This window comes from Panthera pardus, unplaced genomic scaffold (genome assembly GCF_024362965.1).
Source record: "Panthera pardus isolate Hobbes unplaced genomic scaffold, ASM2436296v1 HiC_scaffold_12, whole genome shotgun sequence".
NCBI classification, from domain to species: Eukaryota; Metazoa; Chordata; class Mammalia; order Carnivora; family Felidae; genus Panthera; species Panthera pardus.
Genome location: NW_026526677.1, coordinates 114,567,830 through 114,583,528, shown reverse-complemented (window position 1 = coordinate 114,583,528; position 15,699 = coordinate 114,567,830). Strand labels below are relative to the sequence as shown.

At 45.1% G+C, this 15,699-nt stretch overlaps 1 long non-coding RNA gene across 1 annotated transcript in view; it reads right to left on the bottom strand.

Moving 5' to 3' along the window:
- Positions 1-13,697, bottom strand: part of LOC128776120 (uncharacterized) — a 29,606-nt gene extending 15,909 nt beyond the window's left edge. The window contains exons 1-2 of the long non-coding RNA XR_008421045.1: positions 13,484-13,697; positions 13,102-13,207 (exon numbers count right to left, since the gene is read on the bottom strand). This is a non-coding gene — a long non-coding RNA (uncharacterized LOC128776120). The remainder of the gene's footprint in view (positions 1-13,101; positions 13,208-13,483) is intronic.
- Positions 13,698-15,699: the final 2,002 nt, after the last annotated feature.

Below are 15,699 nucleotides of genomic sequence, written 5' to 3'. Positions count from 1 at the left end.
GTGTTATAAATCAGGAACTACATGTACTAGACATTTTTACTCTGATAGTTTAAGAAACATGCCTGTCAGACAGCTAAGCGGTAGACCTGAAGTTTCTGATGGATCTGTGGGAGTCCAAAACCCAAGATCTGGGTTTCATGGCTTTTCCATATTTCTTTACCCCAATCCATGTGATGGGAAAGGCAGGTGTATGTGATCAGATATATTAAAGGAAGAAAATCTTCCTAGTATTGGGTGAATGACACAAGGACATTTCATTAGTTTTAAGGGGGTGTGGAGGGAGGAGGAGACCAAAGAGATTAGTTCAGCAGAGTGTATCCTTCCTCCCACCCCCGTGCCCCAACTTTCCCAACTGCTCACTGGGGCTTGGTTTTGGAGATTGGCTTTAGTTCTGAACACCTGTTAAAGGACTTGTATATTTTAGTATTTCCGAATACCGACCTATGGCAAAAGTTTTAACGATCCAGGTTAGATAAGAAAAATAATGAATTTTACATAAAAGTATCAAGTTGATGTAGTATCCTATATTCTAAAAGATGTCTATCCTGCTATTCTCAGAATCATTGAATAAAAATGTTCAAAAGTAAAAATAGTTTCTAGCTTTTACTTTATTTGTTTTTTAAGGCTACATGGAAACTCTCTCTGAAATCCTAAAGTTTGCAACCATAATTCTGACCAAAGGAAGGTTGTGCATGAATGGTTCAGGAAGATTAATCTAACAGGCACGTGCAGAAATGGAAAAACAGAAATACAGGCCTTGAAGAGATAAAGAAACAAATGCCTGATCCAACATGGCGGCGGGAGGACTAGAAAGAAGGGATGGGATGCAAGGTGTGTTTCAGAGTTACACAAGTGGGTCTCTGTGCCACGGGAAAGAAATGAAAGGAAAGAATCATTGAAGACACGTAGTCATGGTATGATCGGCTAAGCCTACATAGCCAAAAGCCTGCAGATTAAAATTCAGGGAGACTCCCAATCACCACGAGGAAAGCAGACCTGAGTGAAACCCCAGAGAGAGCCAGTGGGGTTGGAAAAGACAAGGGCTCGACAAACAGTGCCATGCTCATAGCTGCTGCATAATCATTGCTGTCTGCTCTCAGTTATACAATTTTCATCAGACTTAACATGCTCCAAATGTAACCGTGGGGACTCACTTTAAAATGCAAAAGCAGGGGCGCCTGGGTGGCTCAGTCGGTTAAGCGTCCGACTTTGGCTCAGGTCATGATCTCACGGTCTGTGGGTTTGAGCCCCGCGTCGGGGCTCAGTTCAGAGCCTGGAACCTGCTTCAGATTCTGTGTCTCCCTCTCTCCCCATTCATGCTCTGTCTCTCTCTGTCTCAAAAATAAACATTAAAAAAAATTTTTTTTAATAAAATGCGAAAGCAAAGGTTCAGAGAAACTGACTTCATATGACTAAAAGTGGTGTGTGAAGTTCTGAACACAGGCCAGAGATCACCAAGGGCACGGGACGGAAGAGCACCAGGGGTACAGGACAGAGACCACCAGGGGCACAGGACAGAGAACAACAGGGGCACAGGGCAGAGAACATGAGGGCCACAAGACAAAGGTTACCAGAAGCACAGGCCAGAGGACACGAGGAGCACGGAGCAGAGAGTAGCAGGGGCACGGGCCAAAGAGCACCAGAAGCACAGGACAGAGAGCACCAGGGACACGGGTCAGAGAGCACCAGGGGCAGGGGCCTGAGAACACCAGGGGCACAGGGCAGAGAATACAGGAACACAGGCAAGAGAGCACCAGGGGCACGGCAGGAGAGCACCAGGGGCAAAGGCCAAAGATCACCAGGGGCACAGGGCAGAGAACACGAGGGGCACTGGGCAGAGAACATGATGGGCATGGGCCAGATAACTTTAGGGGCACAGGCCAGCAAGCACAGGGCCACAGGCCAGAAAGCACGATGGGTACAAACCAGAGAGCACCAGGGGCACAGGACAGAAAGCACGAGGGGCACACGCCAGAGAACACAAGGGGCATGGGCCAGAGAACATGAGGGGCACAGGGCAGAGAGCACCAATGTCAAGGACCAGAGAACACCAGGGGCAGGGGCCTGAGAACACGAGGACATGGGCCAGAGAGCACTCTGGGCCATGACCAGAGAGCACAAGGGGCACAGGCCACAGAGCACCAGGGGCACAGGCCAGAGAGCATGAGGGGCATGGGCAAGACAGCACCAGGGGCACAGGCCAGAAAACACCAAGGGCAAGGGCCAGAGAGCACCAGGGACACAGGGCAGAAAACATCAGGGGCACAGGCCAAAAAGCACCAGGGCCACGGGCCAGTAAACACCAGGGGCACAGGCCAGAGAGAGCCAGGGCCACAGGCCAGAGAGCACCAGGGACACGGGCCAGAGACCACCAGGGACACAGGCCAGAGAACACAATGGGCACAGACCAGAGAGCACCAGGGACACGGGCCAGAAAACACCAAGGGCACAGGCCAGAGAGCACCAGGGGCATGGGTCAAAGAGCACCAGGGGCACAGACCAGAGAGCAGTAGGGGCACGGGTCAGAGAGCACCAGGGGCACAGCGTCTGCATCAGAAGCCCCCCTTCGAGTCTCAGCCAGATAGCTGGTCGGAGAAACTGAAGAGGCCGAAGCAGTCCAGTCTGGTGGCCCCAGGGGTAGACTGCTCTGAAGTTGATTAGTGACAGCAAAATGGCAATGGTGCCTTGGGTCCCTGCCGTGTGCCAGGCATTGTTCTTGGGCCTGAAACCAGAGAGTCAGCTAGGTGTCCTGCCCCAGAGGAGCCAGTGGTCAGGCAAGGGAGATGGTATAGTTGAGTCACAGAAACTCAAGAGATGCCTGAACCTCACCACCCCCAATTAGCTGGGAGGGGAGAGGCGTGTAGATGGTTCTGCTTCGTACATAGGAGATTCCCAGACTTCTATCACACACAGGCATCTAAGGAAATACATTGAGAAAGAAAGTTGAGCTTTGAGTAACATCAGGCATGTTTTAATTGTTACTAAAGCATGAAAACCCTGGACAGAGTCTCCTTTGCGTTCATATATATTCCCATCAAAAGTATGGGTTTTTGAAACTAAGACTGCTCGAAAAATAAAGTCTGTTTTCAAGTAGCAGTTTTCCTTTCTCACTACTCAGAACAGCAGGAGGACTGCTAACAACAGCCATCATGAGGCTCCTGCTGGCTCAGTCGGTTGAGTGTCTGGCTCTGGATTTCGACTCAGGTCATGGTCTCCAGGTAGTGAGACGGAGCTCCCATCAAGCCCCGAGTCAGGCTCCACGCTGGGCAGAGGGCCTGCTTGGGACTCCTCTCCTGCTATCAGTCATGCTCTCTCTCTCTCTCTCTCTCTCTCAAATAAAAGAGAACAGCCATCATTTAAATTTTACATACTGTATTTGGCTTTAAACATAGTCAGGGCTTGTGAGACCCTGACTTAGATGCTGCACTTTACCTGCTGTTGCTCTGGTTCAGCAATCCACAGTGACTCCCTACTTCCCATCCCCTTCCATCAAGTTTTCTTAAGTGTGACCAGGGGCTAGTAGCCTAGACTTACCCTCCCTAGGACTCGCACAAGACCTTCTGAGGCCCTAGCAGGGGCGTTCCTGTCCCCACACAAACATCCACAGCGAGGGCTTGTGCCAGGCCGGGCATCCTTGCCCTTCTGTGTGTGTAGAGCTGCAGTGTCAGGGAGATGAAGCCCAAGCCTTTCCGGTTGCACTGCCCAGGGTCCAAGTAAGCTGGCCTCAGCTGGATTAGGATGACGGACTCAGCATTCCTTGAAGACTGGGAGTGCAGGTGCAAAGGGGAAACCAGAGCGTTTCTCTCCCTCTGTCCGCAGCAAGGTTTCCTTCTCCAGCCGGAACGGCAGCCTCTTTGTGGCTCCAGCCCCTACTCCGTGGACCCTGTGGCTCCGTCTTGCACTGGGGACCCTGAATCTAACACAGACTCCTCCGTCTTGCCTCCAGCCCAAGAATGATAGGGCCTCGAAGTGCTGCCTCGCTTGCCCTGTGGCCTTCACAAGGTTCCTCCCACCAGGGGCAAATTGTGAGCATTGCTGTCCCTGTTTCCAAAACTCAGAATGTGCTGTGAACTTGGTTGGGTGCTTACTGACCCAATGCTCACAGGAGGGAAGGTTTTTACTGTGTGTCTTCAGGCATCGTCTTCTTAATTAGCCTTCACAATAATCCAAAGGGATACGTTTTATACTTTTATGCTTCATCTCTCTAAACCTCCAACTCACACAGTTAGTGACAGAGGCCAGACTGGAACTTGGGTCAAATTACTTCTCACCTACTTGTTCATTCATCTGTTCAACTAGCTCATAAGCCCTGCCGAGTCTGAGTCCGTGAGTGTCCTTCTCAAGCCTCCTCCACGCTGTCACGCACAACTGGGAACACTGGGGGTAGAGGCTTAGCACGCTGATTAACCGAGTAATTGTGCAGGAGGTATTGGCCACGGGAAACCTGTCTTCTGAGGCTGCGTGCTCCCATCCACACTCTCTCATCCCATCCTACACAGGCAGACTTAGGGAGGAGCGAGCCGGCCAGAGTGAGGAGAACCACTGGGGTAGAAATGCTTTATCCTGCAAAGGGTGGCCGCCAGGGTTCATGTCAAGTGACAAGGCCTCAAGGTTCTAGAAACAAAACGAAGGACTTATTTCAGGAAGGCAGAGCAGAGACGACCAGACGGCAGAGATGTGCCCTGGACAATCTCTTTCTGATGTGCACAGTGGAGTATGCTCAACAGGGCTGACTACAAATACACAGAGCTGGATAGGAATGGGACAGGAATGCAGGCAGGTCCAGCCAGCTGGCTTCGCTGTAGTCACAGATGCCTGATGGAGTCCACAGACCTGGTGAGGAGAGGGCAGCTCTGGCAGACAGACCTCCATGGGAGGCCACTCAAACTCACACTGGAGAATTTAATTCCTTCCGGTAGGTGAGCCCTTTGGTATGAAATTCTGTATGATCTTTATCAGCTCTGAGGAGGATGACACCATGCCCGGCTCAGTGACACAGCATGACAGGGACAGTTGCATATGGCAGCTGGTTTGTAGCCCGGCCTCAGGGCAAGGCTGACAACATCCACGCTACTGGATGCTGTGTGATCTATTAGATTTCCTCTCCTTTTCAAGAAAGATGTGGCAATTTCCCTGGGAATCTCACATTTCTAGCGTCCATTTACTTTGAACAAAATAGGTTTTCTCAGGGAGATTCCTGGGGATGCTTGGAACTACCTTCTAACTCCTTTCTTTCCAGGAAATATTGTCCAGTATTTCCTCTGTTTGGCCATGCCTCCCCTTCCTGTTCCTTCCCATCAACATAACACATGTGTCCTTTCCCTGTTTAAGAGGAAAGAAAGACTTAGAGGAACCGATCTCACAGGGACAAGTAAAGAAAGAGTGTGAAGGTGGAGGTCAACAGAACAAAATCCAGCAGTAAAGTTATTATTTTTCTCAAGCCTTATTAAGGCATAATTGGTATAAGACACTGTGTAAGTGTAAGTTGTACAATGTGATGACTGGATGCCTGTATGTGTTGCAAAATGTTTACCAGGGCAGGATTTGCTAACACACCCTTTACCGCGTGGAATTATCATCTTGTTATTGTTTGTTATTGGGTTGAGAACATTGAGGCGCTACTCTCGTAGCGACTTCCAAGTATGCAATATGGTTTTGTTAACTATAGTCACCAGGCTTACAACTCCAACCCCAGGAATATGTTCATCTAATAACCACAAGTTGGTACTATTGAACCAACACCTCCCCATTTCCCCAGGCTGCCCTCCTTGGAAACCACAATTCTACTTGCTGTTTCTAAGTATTTGGATTTTTTCGATTCCATAAAAAAGTGAGATCACACAGCATTTGTCTTTCTCTGACCTACTTCACTTAGAATAATGCACTGCAGGTCCAAGCAAATTGCTACAAAGGCCAGAGTCCCTTCTTTCTCTTTCCTTCTTTCCCTCTTTCCTCTGTGTATTCATCTACCACATCTTCTTTCTGTATTTATTCTTCAGTGGACACAAGGTTGTTTCTGCATCTTGACTATTGTGAAGAAAGCGGCAGTGAATGTGGGGGTGCAGACAACTGTTTGAGAGATAGCAATTTTCTTTCCTTCAGACATATTCACAGAAATGGAATTGCTGGGTCATATGGTAGTTCTATTTTTAATTTTTTGAAGAAATCCCATGCCTTTTCTGTAATGGCTGTAACACTGTACATTCCCACCAACAGTGCACAGGGTTTTCTTTTGTCTTCATATGTACCAGTTCTTCTTACCTCTTGTCATTTCAATAACATTCATTGTAACAAATGTGAGGTGGTTTTGATTTGAATTTTCCTGATGATTACTGATGTCGAGCACTCTTTCATGTACCTGTTGACCATCTATCTGTATGTCTTACTTTGGGAAAAAAAAAGTCTATTCAAGTCTTTTGTCAAGTCCCCTACTATTAATGTACTGCTGTTAACTTCTCTTTGGGTTCTATTAATATTTGCCTTATATATATTTAGGTTTTCTGATGTTGAGTGCAAAAATATTTACAATCTTGGCTGAGAAAAGAGAGATAAGTAGGGTGTTGGTTAGAGGAGGATACATGGATGAGTATATGGGATAAACCTATGGCCGGATAACACTGGAGCACAGGTAGATTTATAAGACTCGTATTAAAGAAGGACAGCCTTTCTTTAAGAAAGGGAGTTGGAGGGGAGCCTGGGTGGCGCAGTCGGTTAAGCGTCCGACTTCAGCCAGGTCACGATCTCGCGGTCCGTGAGTTCGAGCCCCACGTCAGGCTCTGGGCTGATGGCTCGGAGCCTGGAGCCTGTTTCCGATTCTGTGTCTCCCTCTCTCTCTGCCCCTCCCCCGTTCATGCTCTGTCTCTCTCTGTCCCAAAAATAAATAAAAAATGTTGAAAAAAAAAATTAAAAAAAAAAAAAAAAGAAAGGGAGTTGGAGGGTATTATGCTAAGTGAAATTAGTCAGTCAGAAAAAGACAAATATCATAGGACTTCATTCATATGAGGACTTTAAGAGACAAACAGATGAACATAAAGGAAGGGAAACAAAAAAAAATATAAAAACAGGGAAGGGGACAAAGCATAAGAGACTCATAAATATGGAGAACAAACGGGGTTACTGGAGGTGGTGTGGGAGGGGGGATGTGCTAAATGGTTAAGAGGCATTAAGGAATTCCTGAAATCATTGTTGTACTATATGCTAACTAATTTGGATGTGAATTAAAAAAATAAAACTAAAAAGAAGAAAGAAAAAAAGAAAAGAGAAAGAAAAGAGAAAAGAAAGAAAAAAGAAAAGAAAAGAGAAAAGAAAAGAAAAGAAAAAAGAAAAGGAAGGAAGGAAAGAAGGAAGAAAAGAAAGGGGGTGTAAAAGAGTTAGAATCAGTGTACTGTAGAGTTTGGTAATGTGGAGAAGGGTAATGGGAAAACTTCTGACAAGGTTCTTCTAAATGCTTTTCACTAACTTTACGTCTTATTAGTTTCTCATTAGGTTAAATACGGATTACTAAAGTAGCATTTATGCAGCTCAACAGTCTGTTTTCTCTCAGATCCATTTCCTCCCCCTTCCTTCCTATGCCCTGCATAGTAGGGAGATACACTTCCTAGGATCTCTTCCTTCTGGCCTCATGGTAACTTTGAGTAACTTGTGTCACTGGCAGAGAAGAGAGAGCCAGAGGAAGGGATAAATTAGGGTATTTCTTCCCTTCCCTTTTTCTCTCTGCTTCTTACGGTGTCTGGCAGCAGTTACATCTCACCATGGCTCAAGATCCTAAAAAGCTGTGTTCTCAGCTTTCAACCAGCAACTCCCATCTTCTTCTGGCACCTTCCAAATACTCCAGCTTCTGGAGTCTGCCATCATTTCTTCTGTTTCTGCTGTTCCTAATGCCTAGATTGCCTCAGCACCTCCTATTGGCTTTTCATCATTTCTACTTCTGTTTAATCAAGTTCTTACATTAAATCTGTTCTATTGGAAAGAGCTAAAGTGATTTCTCTTTTTCCAGTTGGATGCTAACTGATAAAGCATCCATCCCATCTAAATCATTTCTAAGACCACATGTAAGGTGATTCTAGTGCCAAAATAGATTAACCTTAATTAGATGTCTTCTTTCCGAGTCACATATTCAACTATAGCCAAACCTTTCCAAAATAAAGACCATCAACTATTCTTATTTTCCCTTTTTCAGACTCACTATTGATGATAAATGTAACATGATGTTGCACGCTGGGTTTTAAAATTATTTTTTAATTATTGAATACAATTAACCATGAAAGTGAATTCAAAGTGAATTCGAGCTAATAGAAGAAAGCTGATAAATGAGGGGAGCACTTTTAAGAGGAAAATGTGTCTGAGATTCCATGAGTATATTGAAGATATGGAATGCTGCATAAATAGAGGAATTCACTTCCTCATCCAGATGGTCGTCTCTTATCCTGAGAAATGCTATGCACACATGTGCTATGCACCCACTTCTAGAGTTGGAAAATAATCGTCAGACTAAAATACTCACATGAATTTTGAATTTTATGTTATGAAGTTTCATTGTAACACTGAGATTCAGTCTGGTTCACCCAGCTGTGAGGAATTAGGAAGCAGGAGCAAGGTCACCGAAAGAGATGATGGAAGGGACTAGAGCAGCTACTATACCCACAGCCTGGCATTCACCTCCCCTGCTCCTGGGAGCCAGGGCTGCCCACCTGGGTTATTAACAAGTGAAAACCCACAGTCTTGTACCTCAGCTGGTTCCTCAGAGCTGGTCAGGAAACCTGCTGTGACTTCTAGGTACAGCCCACTCTCAAATCCTTCACCCTATTCCCAACCTTCAAAATCCATCTCCAGTCTTCTATGTATCAGCTTCCTCCTCATTCTCTGCAGATTTCCCCTCCTGCTTTCTAGGGTCAAACTGAGGTCCCCATGGAGTCAACACCTTGATTTCTTTCCCCACCTGAAAATTGGTCTGTGTCTCCCATTCTCTTCAGCTGTAAAAATGGAGTAATAATTATACACATTTAATACTACTTTGGAAGGAAGATCAGATAACCGCAAGAACACTGAGGCAGGTGTGGCATATAGTGATCAGTAGTTACCATTGTTGCTCCTATTATGGCTGTTGTCCAGACCTGACCCAACACCTGTCCTCGGTCCACACCAGACAGCCTCTTAGGGGCCTCGCGTCAATGTAGCTCATCCCTCCCCTGTATTTGTTGCCATTTCCTTTCAAAGAGTTCTTTTCTCTCAGCATCTAAGATCAATTCTGTCACATCTGAAAGAGAAAAAACTACTCAAAACTTTTTCCTCTGCTTTGTTTTCTGTTCTGAAGTCACTCTCTGTGTTTTTCCTTGGCTTTACATCAAGCTCCCAGAAAGCTACTCAGAACCTTCCATGTCCACCTCCTTCCTTTTTTTTAATATGAAATTTATTGTCAAATTGGTTTCTATACAACACCCAGTGCTCCTCCCAACAGGTGCCCTCCTCAGTACCCATCACCCACCTCCCACCCCCATCAACCCTCAGTTTATTCTCAGTTTTTAAGAATCTCTTATGGTTTGCCTCCCTCCCTCTCTAACTTCATTTTTCCCCCTTCCCCTCCCCATGACCTTCTGTTAAGTTTCTCAGGATCCACATATGAGTGAGAACATATGGTATCTTTCTCTGCCTGACTTACTTCCCTTAGCATAATACCCTCCAGTTCCATTCATGTTGCTGCAAATGGCCATATTTCATTCTTTCTCATCGCCACATAGTATTCCATTGTATATATAAACCACAATTTCTTTATCCATTCATCAGTTGATGGACATTTAGGCTCTTTTCATAGTTTGGCTATTGTTGAAAGTGCTGCTATAAACATTGCGGTCCCAGTGCCCCTATGCATCAGCACTCCTGTATCCCTTGGGTAAATTCCTAGCAGTGCTATTGCTGGGTCATAGGGTAGGTCTATTTTTAATTTTTTGAGGAACCTCCACACTGTTTCCACCTCCTTCCTTAACATGAAGCCACCATGTTCTGGCCTCTACCCTGCAGAAACTGCTTCTCAGAAGCTGCTTTAATGTGCCAGATACTAAATCTAATGGATGCTTTTTGGTTCTCATGGTATCTGAACCCTTGGGAACACTGACACTCTCAAGAATTTCTTCCTTTTAGACACTCCCCTCCTCCCTCCTTCCCGACACCCTCCCCCCCCCCGGGTTGATTTTATGCCCTTATAACCACGAGTGCGCCTGCTTAGCATGGCATTTGACACATGTTTAGGGCTCAGTAAACATTTGTGCAACTATCACGACGCCGTTGATAATGACAGTATGCTGAGCAAAGATGAGTTTTCCTTGGGGATTAAGTGTCTTTTAATGTCTAAAGACTATTACGTTTGAGTTACAGACATGCTCAAGATAGAAAGCTGCCTGCCTATATCAGTGTAGAAATTAGGCCATTCCCTGAACTATCTTTTCTTAACAGCATAAAAAGCCGATTAGCCAGTCCCCAATTAACCATATTTAAAATTATGCAGGTTTTATTTGCTATCTTTAGCAGAAAGAGGCACACGATAACAGAACTGACTGTGGATTCTGCTTATCATCTTGTTTGATTTTTAACAGGTCATGAAGGTTCTCATTATAAAAAGTCTCCTGGCTGCTCGCAGGTATGGGCACTGGGGTATAGGCAGGTGAAGCCTCGGCGTGCCCTGTGAGAATGCGGGTACCCTCACGGGGAAACAAACGGCCATTTCAGGTTTCCCAGCTGGCACGGACGGTGGTAAGATGCACCTGTTAGGGTATCTCAAGTCTCTGACTAGTATTCAGAGGATTTGCAACTGAGGCACAGTAAGAATTTCATTGAAAACGCTCTGCGCTGCTTTCTTCATCACAGTCTGCGTATCTGTCAGCATAGCAGAATCAAATGTGGTGACAAAGGCTCGTTACCATAGCCTGACAAACCACAGGACCCACCTTCCTTGGCCCACTCTGTTCATGGAACTACGACCACCCACATCTGTTTCACTTGTTTCTTAGTTATTTATTAGTTAATTTGCTCACCTGGTCATGTTTGCACACACACTATGAATAGACTATAGGCTATAGACTTGGTCCTGGTGAGTCCCAATTCCAGAATCCCCAGTGGTGTCTACATGGCAGCAAAACCATTCCAAGACTACTTTATGTCTGACCTTTCTATCCCAAATGACATTGCTCTAACCTAGGTCCTTATTGCCTGTCGCCTAGACTACTCTCATCATGTTCTGACTAACGTCACAGACTGGGTTCCCTGGAAAACACACCAAGTGGAGTTTAGCATGCAGGATATTTGGATGAATACCTGTGGAAGGAAGGAGAAGGAAGAAAGAGGGGAAAGAGAAAGAAGTCTGGCTGCAGTCAGGTGCCAGGACGGCCTGAGGTCCCCCCCCCCCACCACATACACGCACCCCACGGGATGAATGACCCACAGAGCAGTCCCAGATGGGACAGGACATCTAGGCCTTTACGGTTGGGTACAGAGCAGCCTTCGGGTGTGAGTCTTCTGCAAGGGGCCCAGCCGGAACCAAGGTAGCTGTCTGCGTGGGCCAATCCGTGGCCAAGTGTGGTAAGTGGCGGCTGTCCATGAACACCGGAGGAGCACTTCCCACCGTTCACTGCAGCAAGCTTCCCTACCTTCACCGACTCCCCATCAGAATCCACACACATATGTGCCCATAATCGTCTGTCAGCCTGGGCTTGATCACGTAGTATTGCTGCTCAAAAGCCTTCCCACGCTTTCATCGGGCTAACAAATTCAGTAAAACTAAATTTGGCTAATTCTCCATCATTTATCCCCTACAAACCTCCTTTTTAAGTTTTGTCCACAATACTACTTATCAACCTTCAATTTAGTCAAACCGCAATCCCTAGGCCAGTTCAGGCTCCTGTTGTGCCAGATGAACAGCGTCTATGTGACGCCGGGTGGACAATCTGGAGAGGCATTTTAACGAAAGATCTGTGTTCACACACGTCCACTATTCTTACCTTTGCCTCTGGTGTCTCCTCCCTGAATGTCCTTTCCCCCAGTTTCTAACTGTAAAAATTCTATTGCACTTTAAGACCCAGCTGATTATGTTATTTCTTCCACATAATTTCTCATGCAGAGAATGTCAAGTGACTTTTGTGAATCAGGACGTTTAATATTAAATTTTACATGATTCAATCTGTGGCAATGTATCTCACCCCCACCCTCAAAACTGAAGACAGACTTGCATAGGTGATGCTTCTGAGACATCACAGGTGGGGACCTGGTTCACGGTCTCGAACATCTCAGAGACAGACGACAGAATGGTTGCAGGAGGGAACTCTTGAATAAGACCAAGGGCTTAAAAACCACAAGTCTGGAGTGGAACTGGCCCATAAAAATTTAAATCCCTGACAAACTGCACACCTTGGGCAAGACACACTATTTCCCCGATACAAGGGATGGAGACCTCCAGCCATTTAAATTTTATTTAAAAAAAAAAAATTTTTTTTAACGTTTATTTATTTTTGAGACAGAGAGAGACAGAGCATGAACGGGGGAGGGGCAGAGAGAGAGGAAAACAGAATTGGAAGCAGGCTCCAGGCTCTGAGCCATCAGCCCAGAGCCCAACGAGGGGCTCGAACTCACAGACCGTGAAATCGTGACCTGAGCTGAAGTCGGCCGCTTAACCGACTGAGCCACCCAGGCGCCCCTAAATTTTAAATATTAAGCCAAAGAGTCTATGAATTTAAGATCTGTGACCTGCTTACACCGTTTATAATTGGATTTAATGTATAAAATGAATGGGATGGATCAGATGGTTTCCAGGGGCCCTTCATGAACTACAATCGGGGGGACATAGGTAAAACTTTCTGTTTGCATGGTCACTTTGAGGGTGTTCATGTTGGTGAGCTGTTTGAGAACACAGGCTTTGCCTTGATCATTCTTCTGTCACTGAAAGAACAATGTCTCACACATAGCAGATATTCAGGGAATCTTTAGTAGATGTTATTGAAGCAATCCCTCATCACAAGTCAGTTCACCATGAGGAAAACAGCCAGGTTTACCCTTTCAGGTGATTGATTTGATTAGAGAAATAAAATATTTCCGGTGAATAAGCCTTAAAGATACCTTGGTATGTGGCCTTCTCATTTCCTCATCCTCTTGAGAGCCATCAGCTGAAAGGGCCAAACATCACAGCACAGAATGATACACTCAAATGTGGGAAAATCTGAGTCTAGGGGGAGGAGGAGCTTTCATTACTTTTCTGGGGGGACGGGGAGGAGGAAGGGTCCTAATTAAATGACATAACAAATTTAAAGCAGTTATCCCAACATTTAGCAAACATTTGTGAAAAGTCAGCTGTTGTTTACTATTTCAATAATACTTGTTTCCAGAGGTTGACCTTAAACAACAGAGTTCAGGCCCAACCATCTGTAAAAGGTCAAACACCACAACAGGTAGGAGTGGAGCCAGTTGTGCAGAGTGGGTTGGGAGGGACATGGAGTCTTACCTGCTCCCTACTCTGTCAGCCCCACAGCCCGGGCCCTGCCTGGCTCCAGTACATGTAGCCGAAAATCAGTATTATCTCAGATGACAGAAAAAGCCCCTCTGGTTTGGATTCCATGGTTCTGTGATTTCAGTCTCTAGGCCAGGGAAATCCCAGTGTAAGAAAACACTCAGCAGAGTCCACGAGGCTGCCGGGCTGCTACTGAGCTCCAAACACACATCCTGTAAGATGCAACAGACACGAATTATTTTAAAACTGAGAAAGCAATCATGTCCTCTGAGATGGTCACAGTATTCAAGGCTCATGTTTTATTTTGTTTTACATTAAGCAGGTGTATCAGACAGGGTCTTGGGAGACACCACACCCAAAGAGGAAAGCAAAAAGAATTTTAGGAAGAGATGATGCGAGAGGCTCTGGGCAGGTTCCAGGAATGCGCAAGTGGCGAAGAATCTGGGACTAGAAATGGTGAGAAGCATCTACCCTAATTTGACTTGAAGGGGTGGAGGGGGTGGCTTTTACCGGAGCTCAGCAAAATGTATAGTTGTGGGAGAGAAGTCACTGGAAAATAATGGTGGTCTTAGTGGAATGCAGCTACTGCAAACCCTCCACCACAAAACTTAATACTCCCATTTCTCTCTCCCTCTCCCTTCCCACTACCAGTATCTGGCTGGTAAGAGTCACCTGCAAAATCCAGTCAGAAGCTAGACAGTGAACAAGTGTGAGTGAAACAGTCAAAGATGTCAGTTGACTTGCAGAAGCAAACAGAAATATCCCCAACAGGTGATCCTATATATACACGACCTATGGAGCTGGTAGTACATATTAAGGACAGAATGCCAGATGGATCCAGGAAGACTGAGTGCAAAGCCCGCAGTAGAAAATGCAGTAGGAAGTCATTACCTTGAATTGTAGAGTATGGCTGAGGGAATCATAAGAAAAATGATAGAGAAAAAAGCTGGAGCATGAGAAGAAGACAGGGAATGAAATGGGGAAGGGGTTTAACATCGTGGGTCATAACACATGCTGAGTTGGTCAGTCAAAAGGCCCCTCCATCTGTGGATGCCATCACTGAAAGTAGAATCAAATGACAATCTGGGTAAGTGTCCTCATATTTATTATGCCGTCTTCACTCTCCATGAGAAGTGTGCCAAGTCTTAAATTATGGTACAACCCTGGGAACTGAGAAGTAGGGACTAAATAGGAAATATACAGTGAGAAGAAAAATGACAGAATTTGAAAACCATAAATAGCAGAATATGAAACTTACAAACCATGGTTTATAAATATGTTCCATTGTTGCTGCTATCCAAGATAAGTATTCATGTGGCATTATTTAGGATGTTAAGCTGTTTATCTCACGGAGCCAGAAGGGAAGGTCATCTTGCTGTTATCATAGGTTCATAAGTGTTGCTCACAGTGTGATATAGTTTGCTTGCAATAGGCAGACATTAGGGCAATTTCTGTTGTTTGTAGACTAGAAATTATGGCTTTTTTAAAATTTCTTTGGTTAATAAGAGTTTAAACTTTTGGCTTGAAATTCTGAATAGCAATTGATGTTGTTTCATTAGCACTTATAATTACTGTTTTAAAATATGCAGCATTAGTAAGTGTTTGAAATCCACTGAGATTAGTGTCATTCTAAAGGAAAAGTGTATTGTAGGCTTTGTTGGACATTTTCTTGTGTGTATTAAACAATTTTCTTATTCTATCACTCAGTAAATATTTTTCTTTTTTTTTGGTCTTATTGTTAATGCCTTATAAATACATGCAATAAAATATACAAATCTTAATTACATAGCTCAGTGAATTTTCATGTGTACATCCACGTAACCACCACCTCAATTTGGAAAGTTATACAGAACATTTTCATCCTAATCAAAAATCATAACAGATCAATTTGTTTGTTCTTGACCTTCATCTGAAAGGAATCACATATTACGTACCCTTTTGGCCTCTTTCCCTAATTATAATGTTTTGAGATTCTTCCATGCTTTTTCATGTATCAATTGTTTGCAGTATACTCACACCAATACCCATTCTCCTGTTGATGAATATTAATCAGAGGCAAGAGAGGATCAGTCACTGCCATTGCAGGACAATAGTCCTGAGGCCCTAGAAAGCAATAAATGCAGCCACCTCTGGAAGACTGTGTGTCGGATGTGCCACACAGCCTGCAGGGTGGGTGCGTGATCACACTGGTTCTGGCCCTGAAGACTTAC